This window comes from Mizuhopecten yessoensis, unplaced genomic scaffold (genome assembly GCF_002113885.1).
Source record: "Mizuhopecten yessoensis strain PY_sf001 unplaced genomic scaffold, ASM211388v2 scaffold11179, whole genome shotgun sequence".
In the NCBI taxonomy this organism is placed as follows: Eukaryota; Metazoa; Mollusca; class Bivalvia; order Pectinida; family Pectinidae; genus Mizuhopecten; species Mizuhopecten yessoensis.
Window position 1 is genome coordinate 66823 of NW_018408919.1, and position 15905 is coordinate 82727.

The 15905-nt window shown below is 35.5% G+C and overlaps 1 protein-coding gene across 5 annotated transcripts in view; it reads left to right on the plus strand.

Annotated features, from left to right (window-relative positions):
- LOC110440374 overlaps positions 1 to 15905 on the plus strand; it is a 54445-nt gene that overhangs the window by 19956 nt on the left and 18584 nt on the right. The window lies entirely within an intron of this gene.

The following is a 15905-nucleotide window of genomic DNA, read 5'->3' on the forward strand; positions in this document are numbered from 1 at the left end:
TTCATGCCTAATAAAACTAAAATGTAGCTAGCCATATACACAATTATACAGACGGCATGACTTGTGATGATAGCAATAATAAAATAGTACACTTTAATATACACCAATGACTCATAAATTATTTGTTAGCATTTAAACAGATAAACTTTTAACATGTTTGACATGTAATTGCAGGTTTTAAATTTTGAATTATGCTGTTATAATATACATGACTTCATTAAGACCAGTCAGTTATGCTTTTGTATATTAAGAGACTATTCAAAGTCCTTTCCAACTTTTCACACTCAACATTTTTATGTCACCTGCAAAGTAAGGCTGCAACGATACATTAACATAACGATACGATTTGTATCACGTTACTGTGGTCACAATACGATATTATCACGTTACTGTGGTCACGATATGATACGTATCACGTTGCTGTGGTCACGATACGATACATATCACGTTACTGTGGTCACGATACGATATTATCAGGTTACTGTGGTCACGATACGATATGTATACATATCACAATACATATAGTAATTATAACAGTAGAAGCAAAGCAAAAAGATATGTTGCAAATCTTTAATGGCAATATTAAAACTGGAAAAAGATTTTGTCCAGGATGGTCATGACTGAAGTGTTACACAATCCACATCTTTCGATGTGCATGCCATGCTGGAGTTGTCACTGGCCATCTTGTAACAGATCAATCTCTAATGAGAGTTGTCGTTCCTTACATTTGTGAGTGTTCCTTACACTAGCTATTGAGTGAGTGTCAGGAATGGCAACTCTGGGTAGAGATTGGTAAAGTATATGGCCTGGGTTGACTAAATTTAGAAACAACAAAACCTGGAAAATATCTTAGGTGTATCATGATCGCCCAAAATGTGTTGTGTATCGCACCGTATTAAAAATATTGCGATATATTGTCACACAATTTATTGCCGCAGCCCTACTGCGAAGCTTTGATAGATACTAGGAATTATTTCTTCTTTGGTGTCGGGGGATGTAGGCATTGTCCATTCAAATGGTTTCTGTGAAATAATTGTTCAAGGAATGAGTCAATTTTCATGAAAATTTCTACCGAGTTCTACTATGTACCAATGAATTACCTGCTGCAGTTTGATTTTGACTCCCATCTGATAACCATATTGTGTTTTGCTCAAATTCAATTTATAAGATAAAAACAATTAAAACTATGACATTTCATGTGCTATTATTTTGTTGAAAATAAGGATCATTTTAAGTATTTTAGATTTTGTATGACACTGGATTCTTCCCGATAAAGGTATGGAGTGTGGGATGGGATATATGGAAAAAATCCACCACATTAGGTTTCAATAAAAAACAATATCAGCCAATTTGTCACATAAACCAAAAGTAGATGTTTGTTGCATGGGGAGATCAACAGGATTACCTCGTGTATAAATGATACTGTTTATGATATCAGAGATAAGACAAAAAATAAAACGTTACGACACTGTGGTGTCTTTGAAAACTGTGTACATGAAGATGAATGGTATGCATTCTTGGGGTTGTGATAAAAAAGATAAGGATTTGATTCCGTTTGATATGAGTTTTCTTTTCAACACAGCAGAGCCTCATTACATGAAAACTTCCAGACTCATGTCATACTTATTTATCTGTATAAAATAGAAATTAATTTATATAGTAGGATCCTATATTTTGTTACTGCTCCCACAATTTTTGCAGTTTTTCAATTGCCCTGGGCACTTAATAGTTTGAATACGGTAAAGGTGTTTGAGTAAACATGTATATGGTAAATGGGCTGAGTTTACACACAGAAGCATAAAAACATCCGATGTTTGACTTTGTTGGGAAGTCACTGGACATTATATATGTACAGTGTGTATACACAGAGATCGTATTTGTAGGTACATTTATATGTGTATCGGAAACCTTAACCATTGTCCCTATAAGAAAAGATAACTGTACAAGAGGTATAAACATTCCATAAAACTTTATTGCACTGCTGTAAAGTGGTGATGGAAATCTGATACCCTAACTGTTTGGTATTTACAGATTTATTCCAGTAATCAGATTTTAGTTTAGATATAGATTTATATTTGATAAGATGACTTTGTGTGTAGAAGCCCCTGTCAGGCCTGTTTGTATAGAGGTCTGTGGGGATTATTGTAGTCTGAGGGCTGGCAGACACAATCTGTTCATATCACTGGACATGAGCCGAGCCGATATACATATTGTATCATATAATGTGCCGTCAGAACTGCTGTATCATGAACGCTGAGAAATATTACTGCAAAACATTATCTTTATGATTATGCATATAATTTTGTTGCATATGCAATTGCATGATTTTGATGAATATGCATAAATATTTAGTTTCTTTTTACCTAAGCATAGTTATTCCCTTATATTTTTTATATTAAAGTGTCAGATGTGTCGTCAGCACAAACAAGATTCCTGGAACAGCCTAACTTTCACCAAAATGTTTGATATATTTGTCCTTTGTTGATCGAGGCGGGATGAGAAGCTTCAAAATGATGCTGAACGAATTGAGTTCATAGCTCTATGAATGCAATTTCTCCTGGAAATGTATAAATTTAGCTTCATTAATCAATATGCATATAATTTTGATGAATATGCATGATTTTGACAACTATGCATAAATTTGAGGAATATGCATAATTCTTATGAATGTTATATGCAGATTTTTTTTTGAATGAAAATGTAGAGATAAATGTATTTAAACCTTCAGTATGCAAAACAATCCAATATCCCGAAGCAGTGGTATATGTTTACTGTGTCATTCGTTTCAAATTATAAAAATATTGAATTTTCAACAAATGGACAGTAATAAAATAATTTCTTTATTGCATACCTGGTAAATTTTGACATGCTGTACTGACTAAAGAAAAAGTTTCACTCATGGATCTATTTACCTTAATCACTGATAAACCCAAGTCCATTAATTATCAAGTTAGTGTTACTTTTAAGTTTGGTGTACATGTACCTGAGTATGAGAATATATTTGCAAATGTTTTTGTGTTTATGTGTGCAATAAGTGTAGAGGAAGGGTGTACTTGCATTGGAGGATTATTGTATGAATGCTGATCCTAGGGCTCCATGCAACCCTGCCATCATATCTATATATACAAAATAAAATGTTTAAAAAAAATATGCATGTGACTCTTTTGATGATTATACTGTAGAAATACAATGCATATTCATAGGAATGATTCTGAAGAGTATTACCTGATAGATTTAAAATCTAATGAAAATATTTCATAATTGAGCACATACCTAGTGATGAACAATGTATATGTATATATACATACTTAGGATACTTTAGCAAGGAAGCCAGATTACTAGAATTAATTTGTACATATGGTATTACGAATGAATATGAAACTAAATGTGCAGAATGAGTTTCCTTACACTTACAGCGTAAATGAAATACATGATTAAATAGTAAGGCACAATTGTATCAGTTTGTGTGGAGTAAGGGAGATAACTCCTGTGAAGCCTCAGAACACTTCTTGGTTAGAACTATATTTGTAAGAAATGTTTGCAATTACCATTAATTTTGCCTTTTATTCTAAATGAGCAAACATGCAATTCCAGTCATTGAGTAAAAGATAAATTTTAGAACATTTTGTAAGCCTTTTAGGCATTACCATAAAGAAGACCTATATTAAGTATAACTTTTAAAACACATGGCCAATCAGATATATATTCCTGCTAATATGACATCTGAATAACAGTTTCCTCCCTTAGAGTAACATGCAACCATGACATAAATTTAAAGGTCCCTATCTGATCTTGATAGAAAAGCAGAATTTGAACTTATGTTGTAAGTAAAGTTTGAGTATGATAAAATAACACAAAATTGGTGGGAAACCCAATTAAAGTTTTATGTCTTTTAAAGATCGTGACTTTATTAATTAAGATTACAATGTACATGTAAATTACTTTAATTGGCAAACCAAATTTTCTTGCAAAGCCTTTTCTTAAATTAACTATCTGTATCTATATATTCATATAAACCCCATAATGAATATATCTGTCTCTTTATCTGTTTGCCTGTCTGTCGATCTATCATTCAGATCTTGTCATTGCATGACTTTTAACTTAAGACCCAGGAATACTTATAGGATATTGGTGAAACTTCAAAGATTTGTATATGAATCATGACTGTAGACTGTTTGTCATATCCCACACTCAGGTCAATATTTCATAGGTCAAGGTCACAGCAAGGGGTCAAAGGTAAAGTTACACTTATGATCATCACATTACATTTTGAATGACTCAACGTATTTTTTTACTAGAACTTTTAGATGGGTGTACCATAAAAGCCAGACAGTATGGGAAGTGTTGCAATGAGGTCTGGACTCTAAAAATGAGGTCACAACAACTTAAGGAGAGTCCAAGGTCAAATCTCTGGACTGTAACTTCTGAAAATAATTTGACGAAGTTTCAAAAAATATACACAAGTAGATGTATCATAGACTGGATGATGTATCACTGTATAAACTCATCTCCTATCCGTAAGGTCAAGGTAACAACCCTGTCTCGGAGGTCAAATTATAATAATGATTTACCTTGTAATAACTTCTGATTAACGGAACATTTTGTTATTCAATTTCAAAGTTGCCTGTATCAGAACAAGAAGCTTGTGTCCATGCAGCAATGAGTCCTAGGTCCCAAACCCAAGGTTTGTTATTATAGCCTGATCGTGAGAGGGGGTTGCAGTGGCCGAGTGATTAAGGTGTCGGACATCTATGATCACTAGCCCTCCACCAGTGGGTCGCAGGTTCGAGGCCTTCTTTTGGTAGTCTCCAGGTAATGGTCGCAGGTCATTGGTTTTCTCCATGTACTCCGGTTTCCTCCAATACCAAAACCTTGCATGTCCTTCAATGACCCTAGCTGTTAATAGGACGTTAAGGGCAAACAAACCATCCCATCATTACCTGAGATGAAGTATATGTCATATACCACCTAATGGTCTACACCTAAGATCAAAAGGTCAGTGGGGTATGGATCCATATAGTTTGGTAACCTCTCCCTTCAAACCCCCCCCCCCCACCTCTTGCTCACATTTGTCTTTCTCTGTGTTTTGTTATACATGTAAAGCACTTCCTTTTTATTGATATTCATTTTCTATTTACAAATCCATTGATCTCAAAATTGCTTGCTAACTGAAGATATACATTGCAGCATAGAAGTAATTTTCACATTTAATATACCATATGACCCTCTCATATGCCAATGTGTAACATATTCCTCTTTCTCCCAGTGTTATTCTCATGAGCCAAATCACTTATTCAACCCTCTTCCTCTGAACCTGTGACCCCTCTCACCTTAATGAGCAGATCTCATGGCTCATCTCTCTTCAACCCCTGTATCTGCAGACCTTTTCTCATGTATTCCCCTACATGAATATCACTCTTCTTTCATCAGCCTACATCTTACTGCCTCTCCCCCTTATCCACCATCAAAACCAGTCTTTATTGCCGCAGCCTAACCGTTATCCCACCTTCCCATCCACTCCTTGCTACCTTATCCCCTTACCCACTCTCTAAACCAATACTCACTGCCTCTCCCCCCTCCGTATCCACACTCTGAAACACTCTTCATTGCCTTACCCCTTACTGTCCCTCTTTTACTCCATACTGCCCTAACTCCTTGTCTACTACCTAAACCACTCCTCACTGCTCCACCCCTTTAACCTCCCTCTCAACTGCTCCTCAATTCCAAATCTTGTAACTGACCAATCAATCACTGTCCTACCCCCTTCTCTGTCCCTCTTTTACGCCATACTGCCCTTACTCCTTGTCCACTCTCTAAACCACTCCTCACTGCTCCACCCCTTTACCCTCCCTCTCAACCTGTTCTCGCTGTCCAATCTCGTAACTGACCGATCAATCACTGCCCTACCCCCTTATCCACCCTCTCATCCACTCCTCACTCCCCCTTAACCTCTCAACCACTTCTCAATGCCCCCACACCCTTTTATCCCATCCCACCCCAATCTCATCCCCAATTGTAGATCTTCCAGTGATCTCTATATTGCTAACTGATCAACATATATTCTATACAAGTTTACTGATGTCGGGGGTGTAATTTAAGCGGAGCCCATATAGCATACATTGAATACTGTGTATATATGTATATATATATTACTGTGTATATATATATATATATATATTAAATTATACCGTTACATTCTGTCGGATAATAGTACCAGGTAGAACTTCAATGTAGGTCGATCTTCAAATGTATTCAAATGCTTAAAATCTTCATTGTGCAGTGAATCAGCCCAGGGTTTTTAATGCTTGATCTGTATGTAGTGTCCCAGTCAACACTGATCAATCACCAATCAATCTTGACTTGATGAATATATTAAGGTTGTTTTAACGACATGTCAGAAGGAAACCTTATCAGGTCTTGCGATCTCCAGAGGTTCCAGAGAGATAAAAGTGTTTCGTACACGTTTATCACGTGTTAATCTGCTGTGGTACCCTACCTTTGGAGGGTTAAAAGCGTACCCCTGGATTTCAGCATACCTCTGAATCGCTCTGATATACAGGACTTATCAGACCTCTGCAGTGTCTTTTGAATTTAAACCTGTGTTCTTTATCTGTTTTTGATTATAGTTAATCAGTTTGATGGGAGCTGTGTATTATATATATTAATGGTCTGTCAGGACCGTGATATCGTCTGTGTACACTGTCAGAATTGTGATATAGTCTTGTGTTACCCTGACAGAAGTGTGATAGGGGCCCCGTATACAGTGACCGACGGGCTTATAATTATGTGTAATAGTTCACAAAGCACACTTGATCAGTACGTATATATCGTCAGCTGACCTTACCGGCTTTGTTTTTACCAAAGCGTGTGAGATGAAGTATTTGGATGTCTTCAAAACTCTTTGATAATCTTTGCCAATAGCAAGCAGTGTCGGATATAATTATATACTCATCAAGTTATTTGCACTCGACATAAGAGTTAAGTACTTGTTTAATTTATAGACAATGATATATACTCGTTGAATTATTCTGATACTGGATATATATTTGTGTAATGATACTGACAGTGGATTAGGAAAAGATATTTGATTGAATTGATTATCCAGGTAGGGGGTAAATTCTATATTTAGCAGATAGGTACTTGTGTACTCATTTTATAATTTGGACGGTGGATAAACATTTGTGCATAACTATTGGTTGGAGTATTCCGACAATGGATTGATACTCATCATTATAGTACTCAGACAGTGATACTTTATTGCTTTGTGTGCTGGTGTATATTTGAAGAAACCAAGGATGTCACTTTCAGATACAATGGTATGTATATTGTAGTATATTTAATTACCTATATTTTCAGTCATTGTCTATAGTACAATGTAAATCTATTACCTACAGTCATGAATGGCGACGATAATTTTAGTTTTTAATTAACACTGAGTAGGTCCCCAATAGGAGGTCGTTAATAATGTAATTTCACCTTATAAACAATGCTAATTGTTTACTTTGTCACAGAAAGCTGGAGTAGATATCATTTTTCTTTGGAAGTTGTACGCTTTTGAAAGAGAAAATAAAAGGCAATTGTGAAGGTTAGTCAATACAGGTAAAATTATACATAAATTATGTCTTTATTGACGCTGTCCTGAGAAAGAAATATTGTGAGCAATCTTTTTCAAAACAAGACAATACAGGTAGAAATTATTCATAGGTCAACCTAAAAATAATTTTGTTCCATTCATATAAGATTTGTATTTGTTTTGTAATATTGCATTGCGACACCATGTGAACAAATTGATTAAATTCTGCGCTAAACATTAAAGACTTTCTTGTAAAAGTTGGTGGTGCCATTTTGGGATAGCTGTCATGGCTTCAAGCTTGTATAATCAGAAATTGTGGTGTGGCTCGTTATCACGGCCCCGGAGTTTCCGTCGAGTGGAGGCCAAACTCAGCATAGTTTCTCTTGTCGACCCGTCTTTTGTTTGCGCTTTCGAAGATGTGTAAGTTAAACTGGTGTATTAGGCAATTTGTTACAATATTTGCATGTCTTTTACTAATTGTGAAGAATTTTGTCAATCTTTAGAATGGTTCAGTTAAAATATGGAAATGTTACCGATGTGTAGAATTTAAGAAAACATCAAATACATGTTTTAGATTATTTGTTTATGTCCACTGAAACAGATTTTCTGACAGCAGACATTGATTTAGTTTACATATATTTTCTATACACACTTTGAGGTCAAGATACAGAATCCAGTTTGTAGGTTGCACTGATGTTGAAATTATTCTTCTTGGTCTGAGGGGAAAGTACCCTTAGTAAGGTTTTATTAGTATCCCCCGGGGCCGCTTTCACCGAAACGGGGGATACTAATTTGGGTTTGTCTGTCAGCCTGTCTGTCTGTCTGTCATGCTTCGTTTCCGTGCAATGACCACTTTCAGCGGACCCTATTTGGCGGAGTTATGGCCCATTGAATAATGAAAAATGTCATTATCTGCCGCACTTCGTTTCCGTGCAATAACTACAACAAATGTTAACCGATTTTCTTCAAACTTGGTCACAGGGTCAAATGCCTTAAGGGCTCGGCCAAGTTCAATGACCACTTTCAGCGGACCCCATTTGGCAGAGTTATGGCCCCTTGCATAACGAAAAACGTCAGTAATTGCCGCGCTTTGTTCTGTGCAATAACTACAACAAATGTTAACCGATTGTCTTCAAACTTGGTCATAGGGTTAAATGCCTTAAGGGCACAGTCAAGTTCGATGACCACTTTCAGGGGACTTTATTTTGTGGAGTTATGCCCCTTGAATAACGAAAAACATCATTATCTGTCGTTTCCGTGAAATAACTGCAACAAATGTTAACTGATTTTCTTCAAACTTGGTACCAGGGTTAAATGCCTTAATGACAACCACTTTAATCAGACTCTATTTGGGGGAGTCGTTATCTGCAGTTTCCGCATAATAACTCTAGAAAATATTAGATGAGGCTTTTTTTTCGTTGATTTTCAAGCTATACATTATGTCTCAACCGCACGATACTCACATGTTTAAACCTAACCTCAATAATGTTTACCTACAATATGTCCTGAAAGCAGGGGATATAAATTCCACGAATTTGCTTATTTTTCATAACATGTACTATTGGAGGGGACTGAAGATTTGTACTGTATTCATCAGCCAGTCAGTCTGCCTTGGACATACTTAAAAATACTCTAATGTCATTGACTTTTGCCAAATAATTTATGTGGGTACCTCTTTGGATGACAAAGTGTTGCAAATAACTTCAATTTGTTCTGGTCCCCTTTTGTATACAGAATGATGACCCTTTGTTTATTTTTGATACTGAAGTTGTCCTGCTTTAGTTGTCTTGAGATGGGGAACAAGGGATATGCATGCTTTGATCCCTATAATGTTCAATTTAGACATATCATATAAATCATGGATATAGGAAGAGGAATTTATTATGAATATCAGTGGTTTGAATAAGGATATTTATGATGTTCTTATTACAAAAATGATATGGAAACCACTTGTTTCTTGGTAAACAGGTGGATCAATGTTGTCAACGTGTATATATATGTACATACATTATATATATACTAGTAGCTGGTGGTGTATTGGTCATGTTTATATGCCTGGTGGCACTTAGTGACGGCTAACTTCAGATGTACATCCTCGGCCTGTCTTTTATGCATACTGAACAAGCTATATGCAATTTTACATGTTTTTAAACAGAGAGTACCCTAAGTGTGTATATACAGCGATCCCTGTAAACTGTAAACCAATGGTCAATATTTGACGGAGAAAGTTAATCAATAGATCTCTACAGACACTACTAGATAAACGCACACTCCTTAATTGACAGGGGAGACACAAGTTGTCTGCTTTTTCTTGACATAATGATTATGTAAAGAATTGTACAAGACTCATTTTCAAAAGCACTTGATCGATCTGCATAAAGTACAGTCTCGAGACAACATACCTGTAGGCACAAACAAGTCATTAAACACAAATTACGCATTGTAAACTTGTTCTATAACATAGCACAACTTAAATATTAAATGTTGTAATTCATGTTTTTATCTTTTGATATTTTCTGTACCAAAGTTTACTCCTCCACGTATGTCAATTGAATCTTATTAAACAGAAATCTATATTCATAAACATTTTGATAATTGTAAGTCTCAAAAATTACCTTATTGTACCAGTATAGTAAGTACTGGTACGACTGTTATTAAATTATTTTTTATACCAATGCTTTTTAAGTATTCAAATTCCCCATTTTCTCTCTTCTGAAGAGCTCAATGATAAAGAAATCGCTACCAGGATTCTCCTTAATTAGTGCCCAGGGCACATGAAGAAAAGGGGCACTTATTGAGATAACAAAACATAGACCCCCCCCCCAGAAAAAAAACAGTCTTGGCAAATTACGAGACTTTGGTATCCAATATATTTTGTTAACCTGCAAGGGCCAGAAAAAACAGAGTGAATGGGTAAGGAGTGCTTCTATCCTTTGATAAATGCTAAAAAATATGAGAGTAACACTTACATGTATAAGGGGAGAGGTGCAAATTGCTACAATGATTCTTTCCATTTCGCTATAGGATATATATATATATATTTGTGGTATTTATTCTGGCGTCATAATAATTGAAATCAATGTATAAATAAATCAATTGAAGAAATTGGACAATGACTTAGATACAAGATCTTCAGTATTTTGTTTGGAAATTTCTTCTCATTTGACTGTCAGTGCTTAAATTAAATAACCTTACAAATGTCAAAGAAGGAATGCCTATTTGTACATTTATATAAAATATAGTAAAAGGTAATAAATCAATTATATGGGACAAAAACCTGCAGCAATACGTTTCATTGAATAAGCTAGCCATGTATCGGTGTGTATCACAGCATGTAATGGGTTTTAAGACTGTAATGTTTGACAGGAATGTATCACATTTAACTATCTGGCTTCAGTTCATTGATGTACAAATGTATACATATATACTGGGTTATATTTCACAATATCCATAGAATTTTATGATATACCCTATCTCAGCCAATTACTGGTGCCTTAAGTAGCTTATAGTTGGTATATAACATTCATCTCAATTTCAGTTAATTGACTAATTTACTGTAATACATGCATTGGTACTATTGACATTTTCGGATCAAACGATCCAGTCCCTCCAGTCTTCTTTTGCTGACTTGAGTCTGTGTTCAGTCAATGCAAGGTGTAAGTGGCCTTCACTCACTCTCTTGGTGATTTTAAAGTCCTGGTCCCGCCAGCAGGTAAGTCCCAGGCCAAACACCCTGGCTGTATAAACAACAATGGGAAAATGGTTCACCAATCGATCATTAAAAAACTTGAGGTTTTGAGGACTTTCTGTAAATTTATGTCCCACGCCATCAGACTTTATCGGAGGTGAAAATCCATGAGATTTTGATTCACACCGTGAGATCTGGCATTTATGGATAAATTTCTATGCGTGGTCGATGTTTCACCGTGGTAGGGCATCTTTACATATACTGATATAATGAGTACTTCAACCATGTTGGGATGCTTATCACAGGTGATTTGTTAATACAAGTCCTGTTTACATGAAAAAAAATACTGCAATAGGTTGTTCGTGATAATGGTCTCTTTTTATAGGTTGTCAATATCGCAGGTTAGTTTTCCTGTAGTCAAATACATCATAATTGTTCAAGAGTGACTTCTTGATATGGTGTCACCCTCGTATTATCTAGTGACTTCCTACCAACTCAGCTAGGGAGAGTTTCTACATGGTTTGTTTGGTAGAGCATCAGACTAACTAAACCAGAAGCCACAGATTCGACCCCTAAGCGGAGGCGTAGAAAAAATAATGACATAAGTTATATTGTCGCCCATGTAAGGTCCCCGTAAAATATTGACCAAAAATTACCTAACAGTACTTTCACAAGAATTGCTATGACCCCTGAAAAAAGTTCTATCCTGGAGGGGGAGCATGTCACCCTGGTAAAATTCTAGCCGCTTCCTACCAACTCAGATAGGGAGATATTTTCTTAAGATCATTCATTATCAGTAGAGCTAGGACTAGTAAACTAGAGGTCCCAGGCTCGACTCTTAATTAGTGGAGGCATGAAAAAAATACTAATGACCTTAGATCTGTTATATTGGTGTGTCTCTATGATATATTTTCAATCTAAAAGGAAACTTCTTTCAATCTGCTTCTTTCCTTTATTTCAGCTAAGAGAACAGTTCTGTAACATTAATAAAGTGCTGTAACTGATAAAACTTTCTTCATTCAACTGCCAAAAAAGGCAAAAATAATGTGGTTAAACATTTCTTGTTGACAAATCCATGCACTCGCAGATTTGTATTATTAATTATAACATGCAAGCTTATAATATCTGACTGAATTTCCCTTGATGCATCAGCACTTGCTATATGCTTTAAGGACCACAAACTGTAACTAAGTATAGGAAAATAACAATTCCGGCATGACTGGCTTTAATAAAAAAAAAACTTAATAGACTGGGATTCGAACCCTTGACTTCTGATTGTTCTGCTATTGCACTAACCGATTGAGCTACCTACCCTAGTCAATGGATGTGTCCTAACCCAATTGCGCTACAAATATATCCAAACGAAAGTTAAGGGATGATTACTGTATAAACGAAAAAACACAGAACATTGGGACAGGGATCCTTAAATGTGCTAACCCTTTGGACTCTGTCCAGTTGTTTGTGTCCTAAGTGAAGGTAAATAAATCAGGCTTGACCAGAGAACAAATGAATAAGGGATCATTCCTTGTTTAAGTAAGTTGTTCACTGAATCAACTTCTGTTCAAGCCTTTGAATTCCTAACATAACAGTGAACTGACTTAGTAATCTGTATATAATCCCCTCCCATACTAATCCTTACCTATCAGTAAAGTCCTGTAAGAAAATCTTGTTTACAGTACGTAGGGCAAATATGCTGCTGATGTATTGGTCATTTGAGGTAAAATCATGACCATATTCTACGTCGGACGTTGATTTTTGTTATTGGAAATTAATCATTCTTGTATATGTTAATGTCCATATGGAATTATTAACATTTTTGTGTCCCAACAAAAACAAAAACAAACAAGGATAATGAAGAGACAAATGTTTTTGTCAGCTTGCAATTGAACATTGGTGTTTATGGATTCGTAACAGTGTTTGTCAGCAACTGCCGAAGTTAGAAGTTTTCCAAATCTGTGAAATATAAAAAATATTTCTGTATATCGTGGAGATGACGGTCACAGAATGAAGCTGTAACATTTATATTGAACCAGTTTAGTGTTGTTGAAGTGGAATTATAGATATATATATCGTGTATAGTAAATGTTCGGAACTGATCTTCACAAGTGAGACGAGGACCTTGCTGACATGATTTTGCTGCATTGGAGTCCATACACAACACAATTATGGCTTTCTGTGATGCATGGACAATTCTTAACTCAGCATCCCATGAAGAGCTGAAAGAATGTTACAATATTTGAAAGAAAGAATGCATGAGTATAAAAAATCAGATGTGGAAACATATATGGTTTGGATACATACTTTCTATGAAAAGTTCTAAAACAAAATACAGAGCTTTGATTAATTCCAAGTTAAGTATCAATGTCGGTTTAATTTTGAAATCTGAGTTTCTGGATTGTGAATTTCCTGGACTTTGAGAGACCTAAATCCTGATATCCACGATAAGTATGCCGTATATTGCTCGTCCTTCTCATCGATTCTGTCAGTGTCTTGTTAACAAGCACATACAAGAGGGCCTGGAGGATGTGAGAGGAGGGTTTGAAGAGGAGGAGGTGGATGAGAATGATGAAGAAAGCAGTCTGGAAGATACGGAGGCTGTCGACAAAGGGGTCACAGAGGTTGTGCCCTGGGTCTACAGCCATCATGTTAACTCTCTGGACGACATTCCCTGGTTTGTCCAGGAATTCATTGAAGAAAACTTCAGGTTAGATATACAAATGATGAAAGTTTTCATGAAACAGGAATAACATTAATTTTTCTTTTACTTGAATATTGCTATATTCTTTACAATTTATTGATTGTACATGTTGATGTATTAGGTAAAAGTAGTGAACCCTTGGATTTGAAAGTAGACTGTCCTATTCCTCATGTCATGGAGAAACCTGGTGCCACTGGCAAATATCTATGTGGCATACGTACTGCCCATTGGAATGGAATTTTGAAGCATATCATTATGCAATGAGATCTACTTTTATGGCATAAAATATTAGATGACACATTTTTTCTAGATCCTCATTGGGTCATAATCATGTGGAGGTCAGTGATTTGTGATATTTACTCTGTGTTCCAATGTTTAGAATGAGTAAATAAAGAGGTCAATATTCACTTTGACGTCAGTTCAATTGTAACATCACAATATTCCCTGCCAAATGTAGTACTTGCCTCCATACAATTTTCATACATTTTATCTTGTTTAATGATTTAAGCATTATTAAGTATCTTTTATAACAATTAAGGATTTTTATTTTGGTGTATTTCATCTTGGTTAATATCACTTTCTCATGTTTATATAACCACACTATCACCTCAACTAAAGTCCATAATGGTACTTGATAAAGACTGTTTGGTAATGCTACATATCCGCGTAATTACAACAAGAGATTGCATATTAAAATATAGTACTCATGTTTCATGAAGAAAAAATATATGAAATATAATATAGAAAATACCTGAGCTGTTAAGGATGTTGCATAAAAACATAAAAACTAAACTCTGAAAATTTGTTCCTGAGAACAAAATCAATATATTACTCAATTGCTGTAAGCCTTAATTAACTATATACATATTTGTTTATGTGTGGCTATACAATATCATATCATGGTTTCTCTATCAGTTACAACAATTGTTATTCATAACAACATTCATTGCTTAACATTGAACCCCCAGAAAATTCAGCCCTTCTCCTCCTCGGTCTATACTCTGTTTTTATATAGGGCCACATGTGACGTCCACGTAACCCTCGTAGCTATATAGACATGGTACATATGTATCATGTTTTTCTATCAGTTACAACAAATGTAAACAACAACACAGTTATCTTTGTTCTCTTGTATTTCTCGCTGATTAAATATTTTCTGAATTAGTATAAATCAGCATTATTTTATTGGCCTACAAAGCGACTGGCTCTCTGAGGGAGGCTTTGTGTAAGTTAATGTAGCTACACGTCGGGTGTTAGGTCTGCCACAATCAACACCACGCTTCGAGGAGTTAGCATAATCAATTTTTGTTGTAACATATGAACCATTGAATATGTTCTTCCAGTAATGCATATGACAACAATGGTACATTGTTCCGTGTAACGGAATATATCGCTGTACGTAGTCATTTGGTTGGTAGCCCTTTTATTATATTCCTCGATCGAACCACGATCGGTTCTAAGTATGTCTAGGTGGTACCGTATCTGTTGAATGATCATTTATCAAAGAGTGAAACATCCTTGATTCAATATAAGGAAATGATGAACGATCCAGGTAAATATTTTCTTGTCATATTTCAGGTTTTATTGATGTAGGCACGTTAGGAATTCTCAAGTCAAATTTTTAGTTCAAACATTTGATTAAGGTTTAGAATTGGTGGCAAATGTAAGCATGAATGTTCAAAAGGAGACCGTTGAGTCAAGGAGATTATCAATTCTCTGCGAAGCTGTGATGGAAACAGATCATACAAAAGTGAACAGACTTCTGTATATATTCTTCATATGCATGAAAACTGGACACAAAAGGGGCTAGAAATTGATTGACAATATTGAGAGGACCAAACATACCTGGGTACAAGAGGTATCACAGGTGTACATGTAAGGCCAGGTAAAAAGATTGCTTACACATAGCAGTCAATAGTCTGACAATAATGTAACTAACCTACCCT